This window comes from Bubalus bubalis, chromosome 9, assembly GCF_019923935.1.
Source record: "Bubalus bubalis isolate 160015118507 breed Murrah chromosome 9, NDDB_SH_1, whole genome shotgun sequence".
In the NCBI taxonomy this organism is placed as follows: domain Eukaryota; kingdom Metazoa; phylum Chordata; class Mammalia; order Artiodactyla; family Bovidae; genus Bubalus; species Bubalus bubalis.
The window spans coordinates 91,838,575-91,863,365 of NC_059165.1; the positions used below are offsets into that span (position 1 = coordinate 91,838,575).

At 48.1% G+C, this 24,791-nt stretch overlaps 2 long non-coding RNA genes across 2 annotated transcripts; both read left to right on the forward strand.

The window, feature by feature from the left end:
* Positions 1 to 8,037: 8,037 nt before the first annotated feature.
* Positions 8,038 to 9,218, forward strand: LOC102401986. Its single transcript, XR_003111494.3, has 4 exons — positions 8,038 to 8,272; positions 8,387 to 8,451; positions 8,714 to 8,849; positions 9,025 to 9,218. It is a non-coding gene; the product is annotated as an uncharacterized LOC102401986 (long non-coding RNA).
* An 8,400-nt stretch (positions 9,219 to 17,618) lies between these two features.
* Positions 17,619 to 22,675, forward strand: LOC123335141. Its single transcript, XR_006553496.2, has 3 exons — positions 17,619 to 17,699; positions 21,726 to 21,858; positions 22,514 to 22,675. It is a non-coding gene; the product is annotated as an uncharacterized LOC123335141 (long non-coding RNA).
* Positions 22,676 to 24,791: the final 2,116 nt, after the last annotated feature.

A 24,791-nucleotide genomic window follows, 5' to 3' on the forward strand; every position in this document is an offset into this window, starting at 1 on the left:
CCATGAACTAGCCATCTAGAGGCTCTGTGCTTCCCTCTCCCCTCATCTTTCAGACAGGGACAAAACTCCAAGTTCTGGCCACCTGGAAGGCAAGGGTGTGAGATCAGCGGAGATAACCACCTGAGAAGGGTTCTGGAAAGTTCTGGAAGGCCCACTGCTTCTCTCACAAATATCTATTGTGGCCCAATGTTTTCCAGACATTGTACTTAGTACTAGAACTACAAGGAACTACGGGAGAGCCAAGGGAAAGAGCACCTGAGAGAGGGCTGGGAAAGCTGGATTCTAGTCCTGGCTGGTGTCCCTGACAGACTGTGTAAGCTGGAGAAAGTTCCTTTCCCTCTCTGAGCCTCCTCAAAATGAGTCATAGGGGGTCTCTGCAATAGGAAGACCTCCCTTCAGGTCCCTCCTTTGCTCCCTACTTCCTCGGTGTCCTTGGAAGGATCTCTCCACTTCTCTGAGCCTCAGTTTCCACTTCTGAAAAAAAGGGGATTCAGTAATTATGCAGCAGGGTGGCTGAGAGGAGTAAATTCGATCATTCATTCATTCACTTAATGGCTATCAATTCTGAGCACTGGAAAATATGCACTGGGGTAAAAATGGGCGAGATCAGCAGGTCCAGTGGTTAAGAATCTGCCTTGCAATGCAGAGGATGCAAGTTCAGTCTCTGGTCAGAGAGCTAGGATCCCACATGCAGCAGAGCCCACACACCCTGGAGCCCGTGTGCCACGACTAGAGAGTCTGCGCACCACAACAGAAGATCCCATGTGCTGCAACTAAAACCCAACGCAAATAAATAAATATTTCTAAAAGAAAAGAATAACAAATGGGCAAGATCCTTGCCCTTATAAAGCTCTAAGCATATAGTTGCTGCTGCTGCTGCTAAGTCGCTTCAGTCGTGTCCGACTCTGTGCGACCCCAGAGACGGCAGCCCACCAGGCTCCCCTGTCCCTGGGATTCTCCAGGCAAGAACACTGGAGTGGGTTGCCATTTCCTTCTCCAATGCATGAAAGTGAAAAGTGAAAGTGAAGTCACTCAGTCGTGTCCGACTCTTTGCGACCCCATGGACTGCAGCCCACCAGGCTCCTCCGTCCTTGGGATTTTCCAGTCAAGAGTACTGGAGTGGGGTGCCATTGCCTTTTCTGAAGCATATAGTTAATGACAGATAAATGAGCACTAGTATCATTGTGATTGGACTTCCCAGGTGGCTCAGTTGTAAAGAATCTGCCTGTCAATGCAGGAGATGCCGGTTCGATTGCAGGGTTGTTAAGATTCCCTGGAGAAGGAAATGGCAACCCACTCCAGTATTCTTGCCTAGGAAATCCCATGGACAGAGGAGCCTGGCAGGTTACAGCCCATGGGGTCACAAAGAGTTGGACGCGACTGAGTGACTAGGCACGCACACACACACCATGCATTTATTACGTATAAAGTGTGCAGTGTTTGACACACAATAGATGCTCAGGAAACCCTAGGTAATATTATTGCAGTAGTTTCCAGGACACACACCGCAAGCTGTTCCCCTTTGTCACAGGGTCTGAAGTTTAAACTGCCTGACCTTTGGGGTGATTCTCCCTCGAGGGGATGGGGGCGGACTGAGACCTTCATGAGGGATTCCCCGGTGGCCTCAGGTGGGGAGGGCGACCTGTGTGTGGTCCTGTTTGTGCACACTGTCCCTTCTGGATAAAGGCTTCCATTAATCTCCCCCTGCCTGGGCTTCAGGGTCAGGTTTCGGGGCCCCAGGCAGATGTTGTCCAGAGTAGCCCTGTTTCCTTAATCCTCGGGGCTCCAGGGCCTGTCCTTAGAAGAGAGAACAGCGGGCCCGCTGAGGCCACCATCTGTGCAGTCTTGGTTTGTAAATGCTCATGAGGGTGGCAGGAAGGAGGTCTCTATAGTAACGGCTGAGGAAGGGGCTGTGTGTGTGCGTGTGCCTCTCTGTGCTTGTGTGTGTGCGTGAGTGTGTGTGTGTGTGTGTGTGTAAGGCAGGGGACAGGGAGGAAGAATCATCCCAGATCCTTAACCCTTACTCCTAAACCTTTATTTCTGCCGTGATGAGCTATTAATTAATTCTCACTGCTGGCTTATTATCCCCAGAGATAATGAGCTACTACTGTTCCTAACTGGAGTCTCCTGGGGAACGTTTTCTAAAGAGATTCATCCATTTATGCCCACCTGCACCTGCCTGGGACACATGCAAATGGTGAGGATCTTGGGGACCCAGGAGGCTCAGGCGGAACAAAGGGGGCCCAGCTCCGGGAAGCTGAGATTCCCAGTGAGCTGACAAGGGCAGAGCTCCAATGAGCAAGGGCACAGTAAGTGATTTTTAAATGCCAGTTGTGATGAATTCTGGAAGGCGGAATGCAGCCTCCTGAGGTGCCAGTGTTTGCAAGGAAAAGTGGCCCCATCTCTTTGAATGGACCTGTCAGACTGAAAGGCAGGCTCAGAGGGCTAAGAGGAGCAACCAGGGGTCCTGACTACAAATGTGCAGAGTCCATATTCTCCCCTGACCTTTGCACATGCTGTTTCCCCCATCAGGAATGCATTTCCTGCAACTTCACCTAGCTTGCTCCTCCTCGGCCTAAGGGTTTAGACAGTGGGGCAACCTCCAGGAAGCCCTCCTTGATTTACTCCTCCTTCCTTGGCCTGAATGGGGGCAGGTGACTCCTCTGAGTTCCCACAAGTCTCCTCCATCACAGCTTTGTTCATTTGGAGCTGTAACAGCCTGAGACTGTCTCTCTTAGACGTTTTGTCAAATATTATGTCTTGTTCTTCCACACATGCTAGTAAGTAAAAAAGAGCATTTTGCAAGGTTTGAATAGAATGCTTCCTTAGATTTTTTTTTTTTAATAGGACGAGAAAGGACTTCCATAGTCATCCAGTGGCTAAGACGCTGAGCTCCCAAAGCATGGGGGCCAGGTTTAATCCCTGGTCAGGGAACTAGATCCCACAAGCTCCAACTAAAGATCCCACATGCAACTAAGACCTAACACAGCCAAATAATTTTTTCCTTAAAAAAAGAAGGGAATGTGGAGGGACAGTGGAGAGGAGCATGAGCTTTGGAAACAAGAGTCAAAGCTATATTCAAATTCCAGGGTGTCACTTGCTCACTTGCTTTCTGGGTGGCCTTGCATTAGCTTCTTAGCCACTCTGAGACTCAGTTTCTTCATCTGTAAATTGGGAACAACAATGGTATGTATCCTATGGGGTTGTCCCAAGGCCTTAGAAATACTTGGCATGTAGAATGTTTGGCACAGAACCCTGCACAAAGTAAAAGCTTGAGGAGGGAGAGGAAGAAAGTTGGGAGAGGCTTTTCTGTGTGATCGACTCCTGTCCTGAGTGACCAGACCCCTGGACACCTCTCTCTGATTATATCTCCTAATACCACCCTTGGTCATCCTCCAATACATCCATCAGGACCTGTTCCCCTGCCCCCAGGGCTTTTACAACAACTGTTCCTTCAGTCTCATGTTTATCCTTTAAATTTCTCCACAGCTGCCACTTTATTTTACAAATAAAGTTTTATTGGCACACAGTCACACTCATCCAATTATATATTCTTCAAGGCTGCTTTTGAGCAACAACAGCAGAGGGGAGTAGCCATGAGGGAGACCAGCTGGCTTGCAAAGCTGAAAATATTTACTTTCTGGCCCTTTACAGAAAACTTTGCTGACTGCTGCATTATCACAAACCCCTGGTCTGTTTTTTTTCATAGCAATCATCAATGTGTGAGGTTATCCTGCTCCTTTATTTCTTTTTTTTTTTTTTGCTCCTTTATTTCTTTACTTGTTTATTATCTTCTGCACTAAACGGAGGGCAAAAAAATCATATTAGCTTGGTTCGCTGTTATATTCCCAGTGCCTAGCACATGTGTGTGTGTGTTACTTGCTCAGTCGTGTCTGACTGTTTGTGACCCCATGGACTATAGCCCACCAGGCTCCTCTGTCCATGGCAAGAATACTGGAGTGGATTGCCATTCCCTTCCCTTTGCCAGGGAATCTTCCCGACCTTGCAATCAAACCTGGGTCTCCTGCATTACAGGCAGATTCTTTACTGTTTAAGCCACCAGGAAAGTAGTTGGTATATAGCAGATATTAAACAAACAAACAAACAAACTTTTTTTTTCTGGAGTAGATGAATGTATCAAGTAGATTTTGGAGGTGAGGTGCAGATCTGGTCATGTCTTTCCAGAATTTTGGAGGAGAGAGGACTTAAGAAATCCTCTAAACAAACCCCTGCTTCCCTGGTGGCTCAGTTGGTAAAGAATCTGCCTGCAATGCCGGAGACCTGGGTTAGATCCCTGGCTTGGGAAGAACCCCTGGAGGAGGGCATGGCAACCCACTCCAGTATTCTTGCCTGGAGGATTCCCATGGACAGAGAAGCCTAGGAGGCTTCAGTCTATGAGGTCACAAAGAGTTGGACACGAGTGAGTGACTAAGCACACAAGTGGGGTGGGGGGTGGGGGGCAGACCCTGTGTACTCGGCACACCCTTGTAGAAGACAGAGATGGGGCCAAAAGGGTTGAAAAGAAGAGCCTGGAGTCTGACTCATCTTCTTATTACAAAGCCCACCCCTTTGCAAAAGAAATGGAAGATGGGACAATGAAATGCAATGCATGATTCTGAATTGGATCCTGGCTTGGGAAGAAATGCCGTTAATGACAGGACTGGCGATAGCTAGCTAGCAGGAAGCTTCTGTAGAGCACAGGGAGCTCAGCTCTGTGCTCTGTAATGACTTAGAGGGGTGGGATGGGAAGCTGGAAGGAAGGCTCAAGAGGAAAGGGATATATGTATACACATGGCTGGCTGATTCACATTGTTGCACAGCAGAAACTAACACAATATTGTAAAGCAATTATATTAATTAAAAAAATAACACACAGGACTGGGACGACTGGTGATACTGGAATGTGGACTTTGGATTAGATAGTGGTGTTGTAACAGCTTTAACTTTTTAGTTGGGATCATTGCATTAAGTTACATAGTAAACTTGATCTTGGGGAATGTGTGCTCAAGTATTTAGGATGAAGGAGCAGTTGTGTCTGCAGCTTACATGATTGGAACAGAGGCAAAGATATCTGTAGAGAAAAAGACAAAGAGAAAGTCAATCAGTCAGTTCAGTCGCTCAGTTGTGTCTGACTCTTTGAAACCCCATGAACTGCAGCATGCCAGGCCTCCCTGTCCATCACCTCCCAGAGTCCACCCAAACCCATGTCCATTGAGTTGGTGATGCCATCCAACCATCTCATCCTCTGTCATCCCCTTCTCCTCCTGCCCTCAATCTTTCCCAGCATCAGGGTCTTTTCCAATAAGTCAGCTCTTTGCATCAGGTGGTCAAAGTATTGGAGTTTCAGCTTCAACATCAGTCCTTCCAATGAACACCCAGGACTGATCTCCTTTAGGATGGACTGGTTGGATCTCCTACAGTCCAAGGGACTCTCAAGAGTCTTCTCCAACACTACAGTTCAAAAGCATAAATTCTTCTGTGCTCAGCTTTCTTTATAGTCCAACTCTCACATCCATACATAACCATTGGAAAAACCATAGCCTTGACTAGATGGGCCTTTGTTGGCTTTTTAATACGTTGTCTAGGTTGGTCATTACTTTCCTTCCAAGGAGTAAGCATCTTTTAATTTCATGGCTGCAGTCACCATCTGCAGTGATTTTAGAGCCCAGAAAAATAAAGTCAGCCACTGTTTCCCCATCTATTTGCCATGAAGTGATGGGAACGGATGCCATGAAAGTAAACGTGGCCAAATGTTAACAATGGGTGGATTAATCCAGGTAAAGATGAGATTCGAGTTCATTGCACTATTCTTGCAACTTTCCTGTGGGTTTGAATTTCTTTTTTAAAAAAAATTTTTTTTAAGAGGAGAAAAAATAAATGAGGTAGCCACCCCCAGACTTCATTCCTGTTTCTTCCTCTTCCTTTCATGGCAGGCTCCATGCTCCTCCTTTGGAGCTGGGAAGTCAGAGCTGTCCTCCATGTGGGAGGCAGAATGGAAGAATTAAGACAGAGTGTTTCAGCTGCACTCCCACAAGTCATGTAGCTGACAGTGAACTTGGTGAGTATCTACTATGTGTCAGAATTCCCTTCTGCATCCATCCTTATGTTTTTTTTTGTTTTAATGATTCATTTTTGGCTGTGCTGGATTTTTGTTGCTGTGTGGGCTTTTTTCTAGTTGCGGTGAGCAGGGGCTACTCTCTAGCTGCAGTGCTTGAGCTTCTCATTGTGGTGGTTTCTCTGGTTGCAGGGCACTGGCTCTAGGGTACTCAGGCTTCAGTAGTTGTGATGCTCAGGCTCAACAGTTGCAGCTCCCAGGTTCTAGAGCACAGGCTCAATAGTTGTTGTGCCTGGGCTTAGTTGCTCTGCAGCATGTGGGATCTTCCCAGACCAGGGATCAAACCTTTGTCTCCTGCATTGGCAGGCAGAACTATTTACCACTGAGCTACCAGGGGAGCCCCATCCCTATGGGTTTGACTGAACTTTTCCCCAATGCATGGATGGGGCTAACCCTTGGTTTGGCACTTTGTTGACAAACACTAGGTGCCTTATCTGATGCCCCTGAATTCACAGGGGATCTCCAGGTAGCTCACTTGTGAGCTCAGATTCCACACAATTAGCAGCTCCCTCAGGGGATGTTCACACTATGGACAGCACAAGCCAGGACACAAGTCCCTCTGTTGTCACACATAGTACTTCTAAGCATAGTTGCATCTTCATGTCTTCCTCCATAAAGGTAGTGTTGGTTGCTGATTTCATGTATGTGTCCTCATTCTCTAATAGAAGAAAAGTCTGTTGAGTCAGTAAGTGAGTGGAATGTCTCAGAAAATGATCATAGCTACACTATTGGGAAACTTATCATGTTCAGACATGATTTCTAGTGCCATGCCAAGCTGCACTGGAGCTTGAGGCAAGAGGAGAAATCAGTAATGCTGATCAAGTCTTTACTTAAAGTTAGGTATTTTGTTCATTGTGGATTTTTTTGCATTAATTTTTATTTCATAAAACACTGGATTATTTAGTTTTTTTTTTTTTTTTTTGTAGCCCCTTTAGTTTTGCATCTGAGGCCACTGGCTCCCTCACCCTAGCCCCAGTCCTGATTATTTATTTCCAACATGCAATCCACAAGAATATAATTAATTCCTCATCTCAATGCTCTGAGAAGGTACTACCATCACCGTCATTTCACAACTGGGGAAACTGAAGCATGAAGAGGTTTGATTGTACCGGAATACCCACAGCAAGGAGGAGAAAAATCTGAGTTTGAAGTTCGTGTGTGTTTTGGCTCAGAGCCTGCTCAGGAAAGCAAAACAATAAACTAAAGTTATGAGTTTGATTTTGAATCAAGGAATAAAAAGATCTAGGCTTGCAACCAAGAGTTTGCATGCCTCAACTAAAGATTCCACATGCCACACTAAGACCAGGAGCAGCCAAATAAATAAATATATATATTTAAAGAATCCTAGCAAGTTGTTTTCGGAGAAGGCGATGGCACCCCACTCCAGTACTCTTGCCTGGAAAACCCCATGGACGGAGGAGCCTGGTGGGCTGCAGTCCATGGGGTCGCTGAGGGTCGGACACGACTGAGCGACTTCACTTTCACTTTTCAGTTTCATGCATTGGAGAAGGAAATGGCAACCCACTCCAATGATCTTGCCTAGAGAATCCCAGGGACGGCGGAGCCTGGTGGACTGCCGTCTCTGGGGTCGCACAGAGTCGGACACAACTGAAGCGACTTAGCAGCAGCAGCAGCAGCAAGTTTAAAAAAAAAAAAATTCTCGGCTTTAATCTCACCTCAGCCCCAGTCTCCTCTGAGCCCTCTAGTCCCACAGACTGCAGTTTCCTTATCTAGAACTGGACTTAAATGTTCTGCACTTTGCACTAGTTTTCTCTCTCCTGATTCAGCAATAGCACAAGCTGGGGATGGGGAGAAGCAGATACAGATCAGGGCTCCTGAGCTGACAGGGAGTTCAGAGACCTAGGAGGGGGTTGGGCCCTGGGGGAAGACCCTGGGGAACACAATGAGTGCCCCTTCCCTCTCCTGAAAACCTCTAACCCAGGTTTTGGGCAGATGCCAGACTCTTATTCTGAAGCCGAGGCCACAACCTATGAGGTAATCTTTGGAGTTGCATTCGAGGCGGAGTCCCATTGGCAGGTTGGCGAAGCCCCTCCCCCAGGTTCCCGGCGCCCCGCCTTCCCTGAAGCTCATAAAAGCGCAGGTCCCCCGCCTAGGCAGCCACTGGACACCTACAACTGCCTACAGGACTGAAAGCAGGTGAGGCACACAGGGCTGGACGAAGCTGCGTGGGGGGAGGGGGTGGTCTGAGGGACCCGGGTTCCTGTGAATGGGGCTGGTTTGCAGGTCAGGGCATGGACATTTTCCTAATAGGCGACGAAGACTGTGAAGTTTGACGGTCTGGAAAGCAGAGGCCAGCCGCGCTGACTATCTGGGAGGTAAGTTCTGGAAACATGCCACGAGGTGGGGTGCAGGTATAAGTCCTAGTTAAGACCTCTCCGTGTCTCCCCTACCTAGCGCCGGAAAGCGCGCCTGGAAGAGGAGTGGAGGGGGAAAAAACTGTACTGGTTCCCAAGAGGGAGAAGAACAGAGGGGATTGGAGTGACCTGGGGAGGAGAGGAAAGCAAATTAAGTTTCTTCAGCACCGAGGCGGGGAACAGCTCTCCGACGACCGGGGAAGGAAATTGCTATTTATTTCAGCACCGAGACTCCGGACAGCGCCGCTCGAGGTCCAGGAAGCAAGCCACAACCTGCTTCAGCACCAGAGCTCCGGACAGCTCCTAGGGATTTCGGGGCCGACTTCATTTCAGAACCAGGACGCTGGATAGCTTCCCTGGTAGCGGGAAGCCCTTGTACTCACAAGGAGGCGGGGCGGGTGGCGGCGGGTAGCGGGGTAGCGGGGTGGCGGGTTGGGGGGGGGGGAGGGGTGGTACAGAGGGTGGTCTGAAGTGTCTGACGTTTCTGGAGACTTGTTCTTCATTTAATGAATCTCTCAACGAATTATTTTTCAGACAAGAAGGTGAGATACAAGTGCACACACAAAAAAATCTAATTTACAACAGGTGAGATGGACAATCGGTAGTATGGTGTGGGGGGGGGGGCAGGGGCCTGTCAACATGGCATTAGTGTCCTCTTTCCAGACTTCTGTGAGAAGCATAGTGCCAAGCATTTTACATACATAATATCTTGCCTTCTTTGGCCCTGGGACATGAGTTTTTGTTACACTCAGGTGACAGTTGAGGAAACTGAGACTCAAAGAGGGGAAGAGATGTAACAAGCCCAAGAGTGAAGCTGCAAGTCAGCCCCACAGCTTCCCAACTCCAAATTCCATGTTTCCAATATAGCTGGCTGGGAGTTGGGCCTTTGGGGATCAGACCCTGCCTCTCTCCAGGAGGACCAGAAATGGATACCAGGAGACAGTGGATAACAGGTGTCGTGGCTTAGCTCAGGTGAGGGGAGATATCTCAGTGGGGATCTAAGACATGGGGCAGACGGTGGCGAAGAAGACTGGAGCGGTTGTGGTCTAGTGCTGTGTGGAAGACTAGTGATTTTGTTGTTCTGATGTACTATGACAACAAGTCACAGCTTCCTCATAGCGTGGACTCCCGTCGACCTCCTCCCAAGATGAACAAGGAAGTGTTGGGGGTGAGGACTCAGGGAGGAATCACTTCCACCCAGGGGTTGGGCTGACTAATACCATGGAACAAGGGCAGAGGAGGGAACAATATAGGGGGCATGCACCCCAAGAACATATGGCGATATATGCTGTTGGCCATGTCCCTCAGATGCATCCCACAGGCCTGGAAATACAAAACACCTGCCTCTGAGCTCAGGGCTCTTAACCATCTCATTACACCTTCCTGGGGGATCAATGTGGGAATGGCATTTGAAGGCCTTCCTAGGTTAGGGTTTTACAGAGACTTCTCAATAACAGTTCTGAGGAGTGATTTTTTTTTTTCCTCCCCGACCTTGCCATCAGTTCCATAGACCAATTACAGGAACACGTACAAACTTGTGTCTAGTAGGTGGGTTGTGGCATCACTGAAGCTCACCCCCAGTTCTCTCTGACCCCCCAGTTAAGTCACATCCAACTCAGTTCAGTTTCAGAACAGCCTTCACCTTTGCTCTGCACCTCCCCCACCACCCAGTGTGCCCCAGGGCTCATTCTGCCTCTTCATCCAAGCCTCATTTCATCAAGGGAATCTTTCTTTGTTGCCTGACCATTCCCTATGTCCAGTCTACATTATTCATTCTCACAGACCTGGGAAAGCTTCCACTGGCACTTGGTCTAATTGTTTTTGTGCTAGCTATTTACAGAACTGTCCCCCAATGACACTGTGAGCTCCATGAGGGCAGAGACTGTGCTTGTATGTTCAGTGCTGTGTCCCTGGTACCCAGTCCAGGGCCTGGTACACAGCAGGTGCTCAATAAACACATTTGTTGACTCAACAAAGGCATCTGGGAATAAACCAATACACCCATCAATAAATTAATTGATGGTTTTGGAACATACATGAAGACCCCACTTCTCTCTGGTCTCCCCTGAAGAGATACCAGAGGGTGATGGTTGCAGCAGGTGTTTATTGGGAAGAATAATTAAATTTGTGGACACTCAAGGGCCAGCCAGCCAACTAATAGCCCCAGGAGAGAGCCAGGCTCGTTTAATTAGCAATTACAAGGCATTGATTCCTCATTAGCTCTGGCAACCTCGTCTCCCTTCTCAGCTCCAGACGAATGAAATCTTTCTCTTTCCCAGGAGTACTGCCTCAGTGGGTCCATTAACAAGCAGAGAAAATAGGATTACGAGATATCTAAATGCCAGAGGCTCTTCATGAATGGGGAGGGGAGAGAGAGTTCAATATCTGGGTTAAGGCTAATTGTGAGAGACTTTCTGGTATATTTAGAATTCTTCTCTAGGAATGGGAGAGCTTTCAGATATGAAAGGCACCCAGAGACTGCCCTTTAGGGACCCCAGTGAAAGAGGAGGTTCTGCCTATGTATTTCTAAGAATACCTATCCCTGGGTGTCTCTCCATCACTCCAAATTAGTAATGTCAAGCTGAATGCCCAATCCACCCAACTCCAAACTTGCCCCTCCCTCCAGGCCCCCATCACGTGTCAGGCTCTCCACATCCCACAGACCCACCCTTTCCCATATTCCCCAGGGAAAGTCATTCTCATCATATCTGTCCCCTTTTCCAGCCCCCTACCTCCATCACTACCTGGTCATCTCATAGTCTCTTCCTTCTTCCCTCAAAACACACGCACGGCCACTTCATTCCCCACATACAGTGAGGGGTCTTTCTAGATCGCAAATCTGACCATGTCCCACCCTTGCTTTAACACTTTCAAGACTCCCATCACCTGCAGGATAAGATTCAAATAGCCCCTCCTTGCTGAGAGTAATAGCCTGTCATTTCCCACCAGGTATACTCAACAACTAGCCTGCCCACTATCACCTCTTGCTTGAATTCTCCAATTTTAGTATGAGGATGATTCCCCTAGGAAACTCATAGAGAACGCACCTTCCCAGGATCCTCTCAGTTTCAATAAGCCAGGGGTGGGGTAGGTCAAGGAATCTGCATTTTGAGCAGCTTCCCCACTGATTCTTATTTAGGGAAATCCTTCCTTTGATTAAAAAAAAGAGCCCCACTAGTCTTGGGACTTCCCTGGTGGTCCAGTGGTTAAGATCCCACACTTTTACTGCAGGGGATGTGGGTTCAACCCCTGGTCTGGGAAATAAGATTCCATATTCTATGGAATGGCACAAAAAATAAACAAAAACACACCAACCTTTTATTTCTTCCAGTGACCACTGGGTGGGGGGAACCCCAGTTAATCGCACCAGTTTCATCTTTGTAGCCCCCCTATGCCAAGCTTCGTGCTAGCATCTAATAAGTATTCAGTTGAGATGCTAATGTATGAAACCCTGTCACATTCATCAGACACAAAAGCATGGGGGCCACATGTACCTACAAAGATGAGCCATCACCCGTATGTACCTATAAAGATGTCCATCTGTCACCAGAGGTGCTGTGGACATAGGAACTGAAGGTACAACCCATGGAGCCATCTTATTATATTTCATCAGTGTCCAATTAGCTTAATTTGGAAAATCCATGAAAGTAGAGCCTGAGACGAGTTTGGTTTATTTGGAAGGTAGTCCCAAGCAAGCAGATGTGAAGAAACCAGAGTGAGGCAAAGAAGGAGGAGACATCAATATATAGGAAGATAGTGGAGTTCTTCTAACAAAATGGAAGTGTATTTTCTTCCCTTTGACTCATCAATGTAATGCCTAGATCTACATAGAAGGGAAAAGAATATTTCCACTGAGCAAATTTCACAAAAACAGTCATGACAGCTTTGCTGGGAATAGCTAAAAACTGACCACTGGCAAATGGATAAACTGTGGTAGAACCACACCATGGGAGGCCTCTCCGGGTGCAGGGGGAGGAACAAGTTGATGGCACAGGCAGCAGCCCAGACGACGAACAGTCACGCGGAACAAAAGAAGGTGGACACAAAAGGATACATACTGCATGCTTCCATTTATTCGATATTTAAGAACCAGCAGGGAACTCGCTGACAGTCCAGTGATTAAGACTCCCTGCTTCCACTGCAGGGGACACAGGTTTCATCCCTGGTCAGGGAAGTAGATGCCACTTGCCACAACTAAGAGTTCACACGCCGCAAGGATGATCAAAGATCCTGAGTGCTGCAACGAGGACCCAGCACGGCCAAATAAATAATTACAGAAATAAATATTGAAAAAAAAAAAGAGAGAAAGTGACTCCTTCCACAGGGTCTTTCAGAAAAAATAATTTATTGCTCTCTGATGGGATTAGATGGACTTCCTTGGTGGCTCAGACAGTAAAGAATCTGCCTGCAATGTGGGAAACCTGGGTTCAATCCCTGGGTTGGGAAGATCCCCTGGAGAAGGGTATGGCAACCCACTCCAGTATTCTTGCCGGGAGAATCCCCATGGACAGAGGAGGCTGGTGGGCTACAGTCCATGCGGTCGCAAAAAGTGGGACACAACTGAGCAGCCGAGCACACTGATGGGATCAGAAGCCTTTCCAAGGCATGGGGCAGGGCAGTAAAGGATGCTGAGCAGGGACATTGGGCAAGCGCTTTGCCTCTGTCAGCCTCAGTTTCCCTGTCTGTGAAATGGAGTGATTACAGCTTCGTTCTTCAAACTGTTATGAAGATCAAGAAGATAGTGTGTGTAAGTGCATGGCACCATGGACTCAGGAAATGATCCCGAGGAAATAATGATGCTGACAAAAGTATAAAGAGGGACAAATGATGGTTTGATAGACAAGAGAAAAGGAAGAAGGAAGGAAGAAAGGAAGGGAGAGAGGGAGATGGAAGGGAGGCAGGAAAGAGGAGGGAGAGAGGAAAGATGAAAGGAGAGAAGGAAGAGCGACAGACCCATTTCTCAGGGCCTGGACAGAGACTGATCCAGTTCTTCTCGAGAAAGTGCCTAAGTCCACACCTGGATCACTTTCTGTATCAGCTCTCATACTCAAGGGCCCCCACACAGCTGCTCTGATTGCCCCATTGTCTTGGAACTAGCAGTAACTAGGGATGGCCCCACTGCCTTGGCCATGCCACACAGCTTGTGGGATGGGATCTCGGTTCCTTCTCCGGGACTGAACCTGAGCCCTCAGCAGTGAAGACACAGAGTCCTAACCTCTGGACCACAGGGAAATTCCCTATTTAAACCATTTTAAAGTGACAATTCAGTGGCATTTGGTGCATTCACAACGATCCAGAGCCAGCACCACTACCTACTTCCAGAACATTCCATCACCCTAAAAGGAGCCCCATGCCCATTAAGCCGTCACTCCCCACTTCCCTCTCCCCACAGCCCCTGGCAACCATCATCTTTTTCCTGTCCCTGAGGACTCATCTGTTGTGGACATTTCATATAAACGGCATCATACACCATGTGGTCTGTGGCGTGTGGCTTCTTTCACTGAACATTATTTTTTCAAGGTAGTGTGTATCAGTGCTCCCTTACTTTTTCATGGCTGAGTAATATTTCACAATGTGAATATACTATATTTTCTTCATCCAGACACACAACTTTAACTACATTACCTCCTATGAGGTTGTTGTTGTTCAGTTGCTAAGTCATGTCTGACTCTTTTCAACCCCATGGACTGAAGCATGTCAGGCCCCTCTGTCCTCTACTACTCCTGGAGTTTGCTCAAATTCATTGGGTCGGTGATGCCATTTAACCATCTCATCCTCTGCTGCCCCCTTCTCTTGTTGCCTTCAATCAGGTACCATTATTATACCCCATTTTAGAGAAAACTAGGGCCCAGAGAGGTCAAGCAAGTTGCTCAAGGTTGCACAGCTAGTGGGTGTCAGAGCCAGGAGCTGAACTTGGGCACTCTGTGACCAGGGTAGGCATGTGGAACCACTACCCTATCATAGCGTAGTACACAGAGACAGTGTGGTGACTGTGCCGTGTCCCTCTGTCATCTCCATGGGGGAGTTTGCCAAGGTGCCAATAAGGTCACCACACGTGGTCTCCAACCAGTGCTGGAAAGGGAGGGTGAGGGCAGAACTCGGATGCTTCATCATCTAGGGGCTGCTGCTCAGAGGGTGGTCGCCTCCCACCAGGGAGGGTGGGGGGTCAGCCAGAGAGAACGTGGATTATATCCTGTACCTTAATGGGTCCTTCAAAAGAGAGTGGCTTCGGTTTCCATGACAACAAGCAGGCAGCATCGCAAGGAGATGGCTGAGTTTCCTCCCCCAACTCACAGCTGGCTCAGGAATCTGTTCCCTCCCATCGCTGCCTTTCTGGATCCCAGCTGGTGCCCAGCCCAGCCCAGAGAGGGCAGCTGTGTGGGCGGTCAGTGCTCACACCCACAGGTATGCTCAGAGCTCCCTCTCTTTGGCCCAGCCCCAGCACCGCGAGGGAGGGATTGACGCAAACAGCACACACCAGGCACACGTGCAAAGCAAAGCAGAAGGGACATGGCACGGGAGGAGGTGCTCCCAGGGGCCTCCACATCACCCGAGCTTTCCTAGACACGCATCTAGCCAACAAAGGGGATGGAAAAAGCTGTGAGGCGAAAGTGGTAAACAGGGCTGGGGACAAGGTAAGACTTTTTAACTGACAGTGACCACGCAGTTTACAGAATTTGCTCCTCAGGGCAGAGAAGGGATATCTGACAGACCCCAGAGTACAGGTTGGGCTTCTCTGGTGGCTCAGTGGTAAAGAATCTGCCTGCCAATGCAGGCAACATGTGTTTGACCCCTGGGTCAGGAAGATCCCCTGGAGAAGGAAATGGCTACCCACTCCATATTCTTACCTGGAAAATTCCATGGCCAGAGGGGCCTGGAGAGTTATAGTCCATGGGTTCACAAAGAGTGGACTCGACTGCACAGTCTGAACACAAAAAGTTACAAACAAGGCAAGGTTGGCCTAACACCTGAAAACCAATCAAAATAATTCACTATATGAACAACTAAAAGAAAAACCACGTGATCATTTCAGTAAGTGCAGAGAAAGCACTTGACGAAACCTAACACCTATTCTTGATTTTTCTTAAGTTTTAGGAAACTAGTCATAGAGGGGAATTTTCTCAACCCAAGAAAGGATACTTATGAAAACCTGTAGCAAACAGCATCTTCTCTGAAAGGAAGAAGAAAAACTGCCTTTATTTGTGGAGGACATGATTGTGCATTCTAAATATGTCTAGTTTCTTATATGCAAACTTTACTTAGTAAAGCCATTTTTTAATATTCATTTTTATTTGACTGTGAAGATCTTTGATCTTTGTTGTGGCATGTGGGACCTAGTTCCCTGACCAGGGATCAAATCCAGCCCCAGCCCCCCTCCCCGCATTGGGAACATGGAGTCTTGGCCACCAGACCACCAGGGAAGTCCTGGCAAAACTGTTTTTGTTTTTTTTTTTTTAAACAGAGACATAGGAAAACCGTATGGTGGTGTTTCCAAACGTTAAAAATAGAATTATCATATGATCCCACAATTCCACTCTTTCCTCTATACCCCAAAGAATTAAAACAAGGAATACAAATTCTCATACACAAGTATTCATTGCAGCACTAGTCACAGCAGACAAAATGTGGAAATGACCCAAATGTCCATCAATGGATGGATGGATAAACACAATGTGGTCCATCTACATCATGGACTATTACTGAGCCATGATGAAAAAGAAAGAAACAATGACATTTGCTACAATGTAGATGAACCTTGAAAACCTGATGCTCAGTGAGAGAAGCCAGGCACAGAAGGCCACACAGCGTGTGATTCCATGTATACGAAATACCCAGAACAGGCAAATCCACCGCCGCACAGAGTGGGTTGGTGGAAAGAGGGTGCAGAGTGACTGCTGATGGGATGTGGCTGTCTTTGAGGCTGATGAAAATATTTTGAAATGAGATAAAAATGACAGCTGCAGAACACAGTAAACATACTAAATGCATTTAATACACTTTAATTAATGTTAGGGAATGGTCTTTACAGCTCAGACTCCTGCCATTTAGAAAAACAGACATTTCATCATAGGCAGCTAGGAAAGTAGTATGGATGATGTTGGTTTATTACTCAGAGATGTCTAATCTTGAGAGGAAAATGAAGAGGATTTTGTTGAAATGTGCTTTGGATGGATGTGTTTAACTCTGAGTCTCACTCACTGTGTTACAAAAAGGCCCCATTGTGTGATTAATTCGGGGACTTTTAAGGAGAAGCGTGTCCCCTCACCTTTGGCAACAAATGTCCCTGAACTTCTATCTTGTGGGTATGGAGTGATTCCATGAGGTACTGAATGAATGCGTTCCTATGGGCTCAGTTGCTTCAGTTGTGTCCGATTCTTTGTGGCCCTTTGGACTGCAGCCCGCCAGGCTCCTCTGTCCATGGGGATTCTCCCAGCAAGAATAATGGAGTGGGCTGCCATGCCCTCCTCCAGGGGATCTTCCCGGACCAGGGAGTGAGCCTGCACTAGCAGTTGGGTTCTTCGCCACTGAGCCACCTGTGAAGCCCCTCTCTCCCTTAAGGAGGGCAAGCCTTATCAACTTCTTCCTTCCAGCAAACAGAATGGGGTGGAAGTGATGCTAAGTGACTTCTGAGGCTGCATGCTTCCTCTATCTGCAAATACAGTCACGTTAGGGGTTAGGGTTTCCCTGGTGACTCAGACAGTAAAGAAATCTGCCTGCAATGCAGAAGACCTGGGTTCGATCCCTAGGTACTCTAGTATTCATGTCTGGAGAATTCCATGGACAGAGGAGCTTGACAGGCTATAGTCCATGGGGTCGCAAAGAGTTAGACACAACTGAGTGACTAACATTTTCACTTTCACTTTCAGGGGTTAGGGCTTCAATGTAAGAATTTGGAGAGGACCCATTCAGTCCCCAGCAGACACTAGGCTTGAGGTAGTTTGTTAAGCCAAAATGGACGACTCGAGTGATCTGGAACACCGTTTCATTCAAACACTCTACCTGAAAAACCCTGTCCGTGAATGAAGCCCCTCTCCACTTCCTCATTCCCTCTCCAGTCAGCTATAATCTATGGGTCTCCAGGGCTCTTGCATCCTGGACCACAGCCCCTGACTCAAGTTCTCTCCCTCCACCAGATTCCTGGCTCCTGAGAACACTGTGTGTCTCGCTCAGTGCAGCATCCCGGCTTCCAGCACCAGGCCCACCGCGCAGTAAGTGCTTAGAATATAAATCAGCACGGCTCAATGAATGAATGAAAGACATAACCCCTCAGGCTGTGAGAGACAACATCAATCTATCCATCCCTCTGGGGGAGAGAGGCACGTTGAGGCTACCTCTTAGAAACTAAATTGTGGCATCTTAACCGATGAACAGGCAGTGCCCCCAAGAGGGAGCAGACAGTAAACAAACTCTCGGGAGGGAACTCTGTGATCTGCTCAGTAATTACAGACAGGCAAATTAAAGCCACGAGCTACATGTAATGCTTTTCCAGTTATTACCGCGCATCAAACTATTCCAAAACGTACAGGCTTAGAACAGTCATTTGTGTATATCTCTTGGATATTTATGTATCTCAGGTCAGGACTCTGGGCAGACTCAGCTTCTGTGACCTGTGGGTGGGGTCAGGTGGATGGCTGGTCTGGAAGGTCCTAGATGACCTCCTAGATGGGGGACATCCTAAAGGGAAAGGGTTGGAAGGCAGGGATCAGTGGGGACAGCAGACCAAAGGGTCTACATGTGCCTTCAGCATGATGGTCTTTGGGGGGTTGACTTCTTTCCTGGCAGCTGAATTCTCAGACTCAGTACCTCAAGAGAACCAGGAAGAGCTGGTGACCTTTTGTGTCCTAGCCTCAGAAATCCCAGCACAGGGACTTCCCTGGTGATCCAGTGGTTAAGGTCCTAAGTTTCCAATGCAGGGGACGTGGGTTCCATCCCTGGTCGGGGAACTAAGATGCCATGTGCACCACATGGTCATGCCAAAAATTAAAAAATAAAATAGATAAGCAACAAAGACCTACTGTATAGCACAGAGAACTAAAAAAAAAAAAAAAAAAAAGGAGAAAAAAGAAGAAATCCCAGTGCCACTTCTGCTTTCTTGTAGAGGTCGAGGCAGGCATGTGTCCACCTACATTAAAGGGGAGCAGACACTGACCTCACCTCTCGATGGGAGAAGGGTCAGTGACTGTGGGGGTCACATTTCAGAAGTGCCACAAACACCTACTGAAGTAGCAAGGAAGGAGGAAGGGGAAGGAGTGGGGCTTCAGGAAAAATCAGCCCTCCAACACCTTGGCCTTGGACTTCCAGCCTCCGGAAGGTGATACAATAAACAACCTGTTGCTTAAGGTGCCCGCTCTGTCTTAGTCAGTTTGGGCTGATAACATACCACAGACCCCTATTATAAACAATATAAATCTATTTTTCACGGGAAAACTGTGAAGTCCAAAATCTGGTGCCAGCACAGTCCAGCGAGGGCTCCCTTCCTGGGTCTTCTCGCTGTGTCCTCACCGGGCAAAGGGGGAAGAGCAGTCTCTATGGCCCCTTTATAAGGGAAATAATCCCACTAGGGGGCTTCCCTGGTGACTCAGTGGTATAAAACTGCCTACCAATGCAGGAGTCGTGGCTTCAATCTCTGAGATGGGAAGATCCCCTGCAGAAGGGGATGGCAACCCACTCCAGTATTCTTCCCCTGGGAAATCCCATGGACAGAGGAGCCTGGTGGGCTACAGTCTATGGGGTCTCAAAGAATCAGGCATGACTGAGCGAGTAAACAACAACAAAATCCCATTAGGGAGGGCTCCACCCTCACGACCTCATCATCTCCCAGAGACCCCACCTCCTAATACTATCATCTTTGAGGGCTAGCATATGAATTTGGGGATGGACGGAGGCACAAAACTCAGCCCGTAACACACGCCTACAAATGAACACAGTTATTTAATTTCATACCAGCCTCTCCCACCTTGAACCAGATTCTGGAGAGAAGGGGGGGTTTGTGTATTTTTCTCCCAGTTGTGTCTCAGCTCCTAAAACAATGCCAAACCGACTGGTAACCTCATGAAATATTTATGGGATTGAATGAGGACGCCTTGTCTTTGGCATTGCTATCTTGGGGGTCTCTCATATTATTTTCCCTATGTTCCTGAACGTTTGAAATATTTTCTCATTAGAAAGATTTTAAAGCGCCCTCTGATGAAAGCCTCCCCAGCTGGGGTTTGGCCCGCCCCACAGGTCCCCGTGGCTTCCTTGCTTCTCCGCGCAGGTGGCCCGGCCGTGGGCCCGCATCGGCTGCCGCGATTAGGCTGCGCGGGAGGGCAAGCGCGCAGCTGCGGGCGCCCCGCAGTGCGCACCTGGCGAGCCGCCCGGGATGTGCCCGCGCATGGGGGCCCGGACGTTTGCAGCCGCCCAGGCCTGGCGCGGGGACAGGCGCTGGGAGAACGGGCTCCCCAGATGCATAGGGGTGAGAGAATGGGCCGCCACCTGGGTGGGCCACCGTCGTTGCCAAATAGAGGCCCCCGCCGTAACCCTCCCTCCCTGGAAGCCTGCTGGGCGGCAGAAATAGTGGAGTTGGCCGAACAGCTCGGTTAGGTTCTCTGCCACGTGGTATGGATGACCAGGAATGAACTTTTTGGCCAACTCCAATGTATCAGAAAAAGGAGGCGGATCCTGCCAGGGCCAGGAAACATTAGCAAGGGTGGTTGTTGTTTAGTCCTTAAGTCGTGCCGGACCTTTTGCCACCCCATGGACTGTATGTAGCTCACCAGGTCCTTCTTGTCCATTGGATTTCCCAAGCAAGAATACTGGGAGTGAGATGCCATTTCCTTCTCCAGGGGATCTTCCCTACCCAGGGATCGAACCTGAGTCTCCTGCATTGGCAGGCAGATTCTTTACTTCTGAGCCACCTGAGAAGCCCTAGGCAGGGTGGAGGTGTGGTTAAAATGGGCTTCCTGGAGCGACCTCTTTATTCACTGCCACTCATATTTATCAAGCGCCTACTGTGTGCTGCTAGAAACTGGGACACAGCAGTGAACACGAACAGCCAACCTCCCTGGCTTGTCTGGGCTGGCATGGTAAGCAGGCAGACTGATACATGCCATAAACACGCAAATGACATAGGAACTTAGGTAGCAAGCTGAAACATGCTGTGGGAAACAAAATAGAGTGAGGCAGGACTTCCGGGGCCATTCAGCGGTTGAGACTCCGTGCTTTCCGTGCCGGGCAGGGGGTTGGGGAGGTGGGCACTGGTTCCATTCCTGGTCAGGGAACTAAGATCCCACATAGGGCCCAGAAAATAATAAAAACAGAGCAAGGTCGGGGGCCCTGGGAGGAGGGTTGCTGAGAATGCAGATACTCCTATCAATGGTTTTGAGCTACCCAGTGGAGTCATAGAGTGGAAAACTGGAAAGAGGTGGGCAGGTCCACAGTACTGTGTGGTATTTCTGCCATGTAGATTCAGAGGCATAAGTCACCTTGAAAGACAGTCAACAGCAATACTTAGTGAACACTTAGGAGGTGGTGAGGTTTTGAGTGTCACCTTTGTTTTTTACTGGGCTTCGCTTGTGGCTCAGCTGGTAAAGAATCTGCCTGCAACTCGGAAGACCTGGGTTCAATCCCTGGGTTGGGAAGATCCCCTGGAGACGGGAAAGGCTACCCACTCCAGTGTTCTGGCCTGGGGCTGCAAAGAACTGGACACAACTGAGCAACTTGCACTTCCACTTTTGCTTTTATATGACTTGTTAAGTGTTAAATCTCTGTGTTTTAATGTTCAATACTGGCTGGGTTTAATCTCTGGTTGTCAAAAATCCTGACAATTTAACAGTTAGCTCTTTTTTTTTTTTTGGCTGTACTGGGTCTTAGTTGGGGCATGCAGGATCTTTGTTGCTGCATGTGGGATCTAGTTCTCTGAGCAGGGATCAAACCTGGGCCCCCTGTATTGGGAGCGCAGAGTCTTAGCCACTGGACCACCAACAAAGTCCTCGGTGCACTTAGAAAGGGATAAAGGGACTGGAGCTCTCTTTCTTTCTCTCCTCTACGTGAGGACACTGTGAGAAGGCGTCTACAAGCCAGGAAGAGAGTCTTTACCAGAAACCTAATCAGGCTGGCATCCTAATCTTCAACTTCTAGCCTCCAAAACTGTAAGAAATACATGTTCGTTGTTTAAGCCACTGTGATGGTTAATTGTGTGTGTCGATTGTTTGTGTGTGTTTTGTTTTGTTTTGTTTTGTTTTGTTTTTTGGCAGCACTACACAGCATTCAGAACTCCCCCAGCCAGGGACTGAACCCATGCCCCACTGCAGTGGAAGTTAACCACTGGACCACCAGGGAAGTCCGTACGTGTCAACTTGACTGGGCTAAGAGATGCCTAGGGAGCAGGTAAAACATTATTTCTGGGTGTGTTTGTGAGGGTGTTTCTGGAAGAGGTTAGTTAGCATTTGATTCACCCAATCTAAGGAGGGCAGGAATAGAACAAGGAAATGGAGGAAGGGTTAATTCTCTTCCTTCTTGAGCTGGGACATCCATATTTCCTGCTCTCAGACATCAGAGCTCCTGGGTTTCAGGGCTGCGGACTCAGTCTGAGTTACCCCATCAGCTTTGCTTGTTCTCCAGCTTACAGATGGAAGATCACAGAACTTCTCAGACTCCATAGCCACACGAGTTCAGGGGCTATATTAGTCAGGAATCTCCAGAGAAACTGGAGAAGGAAAGTTCCCAGGGGCCCTGCAGGGCCCTCCCCAAATACAAAGCCCCTTTATGCCCCCTGCCTCTTGTCTATAGTAAAGCTGAAGTCTCCTGGGCCTCCCGGAGTCACAAAAGAGCAGGCACAGGCAGTCACAGAGTAGGCACTAGAGGCATAGTCTCAGTGTCCAATGAAAGAATGAGATTAACACTATTGCTCGTAATAATCTATATCTTTGTGGGATTAGAATAATCATAGCTTGCTCTGCCCAGATATGTAAGCAGGCAACTAAAACTGTTGGCAAATATATGCTACAGACCCATGTCAACATTTTCCTCTCTGAAAACACAGCGCTCTATGTCAGCACGAAGAAGTTACAGGAGATGGACCTCTGCCCCTAATCTCACAGAAGTGGAATGATGTCTGACACGTGGGGATTTGTAAGCATCTCATTTGCCTCTTCGCTGTTTATCTATTTCTGTTCCCCTTAAACCTTAATCGTAAAAATGAGATCACTGGGTAGCATTCCTGACTTTTGCTTTACAGAATGTATACAATGCCCTTGCCTAACCTGTTGATTCCTTTCCTGGATTAAAAGCTGTTAAGAATGAAGGACTGAAGAACTACTGGCTCTCTACTCCCAGCTTCCCCATAGCAAACCTGCAGGTGGACCATGCAGGCAAGACAGCATCCAGAAAAAGATCAGGAGGGACTTCCCTGGTGGTGGAGTGGTTAAGACTCCACACTGCCAAAGCAGGAGGTGCTGGTTCAATCCCCGGTCTAGAAACTAAGATCTCAGACACAGGCAGTGTGGCCAAAGGGTTTGGAAAAAAAGACTACATTTTTTTTAATTAAAAAAAAAAAGTAGATCAGGAGAAGTCAGTGGTCTGCACACAGTGGAGAAAGGATGAAGAATCTTAGCTCCTACCATAATGATTAACTGAGACTCCCCTCTTTTTCCCTTTAAAAATTGTCATGGCTGAGCAGAATCTGCAGAGTTGGGCTCTAGACAGAAGTTAACCTTCTTCTCAAACTGCTGGCTTTTCTCAATAAACCATCTTTCCTTTCTACTGACACTTGCCACTAGATTATTGGCTTTTGATCAGTCAGCAGCCAAATCCTGAGTTTGGTAAATGTAATGTGTGTGTGTGTGTAGATATGAATATGGATATAATATACATATAGCCTATTGGGTTCCATTTCTCTGGAAAAATGAAAGTCACTCAGTCATGTCTAACTCTACAACCGGTAGACTGCAGCCCACCAGGCTCCTCTGTCCATGGAATTCTCCAGGCAAGAATACTGGAGTGGGCTGCCATTTCCTTCTCCAGTTTCTCTGGAGTTTCCTAACTAATATAGCTACCCAGCCTGTGGTATTTATTACAACACCCTGAATTGATCAAAACATAGTATTTCACTAAGATTCAGGGATCAGAATGCCAATGGTGCCAGGGAGGACACCCACTAAGCCTTAGGTCAAGGAATCATCCAGGAAGACCTGAAGTCTCAGCTGAGACCTGAAGAAGGCCCACGGGGTAGCCAAGTGAAGAAGGTCTGGAACAGTATTCCAAGCAGAGGGAACAGCCCACACAAAAGTCGGGAGGTGTAGAGAACAGCATGCATTTCTTGAACATTCCTGGACATGACAACTTCCTCATTTTTCCCATTATCTTCAATAACCCTGGGGCAGGCAGCAGCAAAATGGAAGTCAGACAGTGCTGGAGGTAAGGGTCTGTCTTTGAGTGTGGGTCTTCACAGGGGTGTCCACGTGAGCAGTCATCTGGGACCCCTCACTCAGAAGGGCCTGACGCTTTGTTTAATGCCCTGCTGTCTTTGTTGGAAAAATTTTAATCACTTTTGGACAAGGGGCTGTACATTTTCCATTTGCACTGGGCCTTGCAAATTATCACCGAGTCAATGTACATGAGTTTGAGCAAACTCCAGGAGACAGTGAGGAATAGAGAAGCTGCTGGCGTGCTGCAGTCCATGGGGTCGCAAAGAGTTGGACACGACTGAGCGACCGGACAACATTGAGGATGCTGAGGGGTGAATGAAGGAAAACTAAAATTTTAATAGGGTATTAATGAGTAAGTAAATAAATATATAAGTGTGTGAATGAACGAACAAATGAATAAGAAATGAACAAGCGCGCAGGACACGGACCCTTAGGGCCACCTGTACTTTCTGCTCTCCAAATGTACCCACTCCGACTCACTTTCCTGTCTCTCCTGAGCGCCCCCTGCCAGTGAGAGGTTTAGCCTCGCGAAGCCCAAATCGGACCACTCGCCTGGCTTCGCCTTCGTTCTCGCTTCTGGTTGGCTCCAAGTCGCTCGGCCCTGCCTTTTATGGAATACAGTCCTCTGGCTGGAGTCAGCGTTTCCCGTCGGCTCAGGCACTGACAGCCACTGACAGCCACAGGAAGTACGTAACCAAACTTCCCTGGGTCCCACAAGCCATTGCGATAGCATTGGATGACGGAAGTTGTAGTCCGCGAGCAGCCAGTTTCCATCACAATTGGCTGGGATTGGAACTGCTATTCCCGCTATACATCGTGCACCCACTTTGCCGCGGCTGGCCCGCGGCATTCTGGGAGTTGTAGTTCTACCTCCTTACAGTTCTTCTTCTGTCC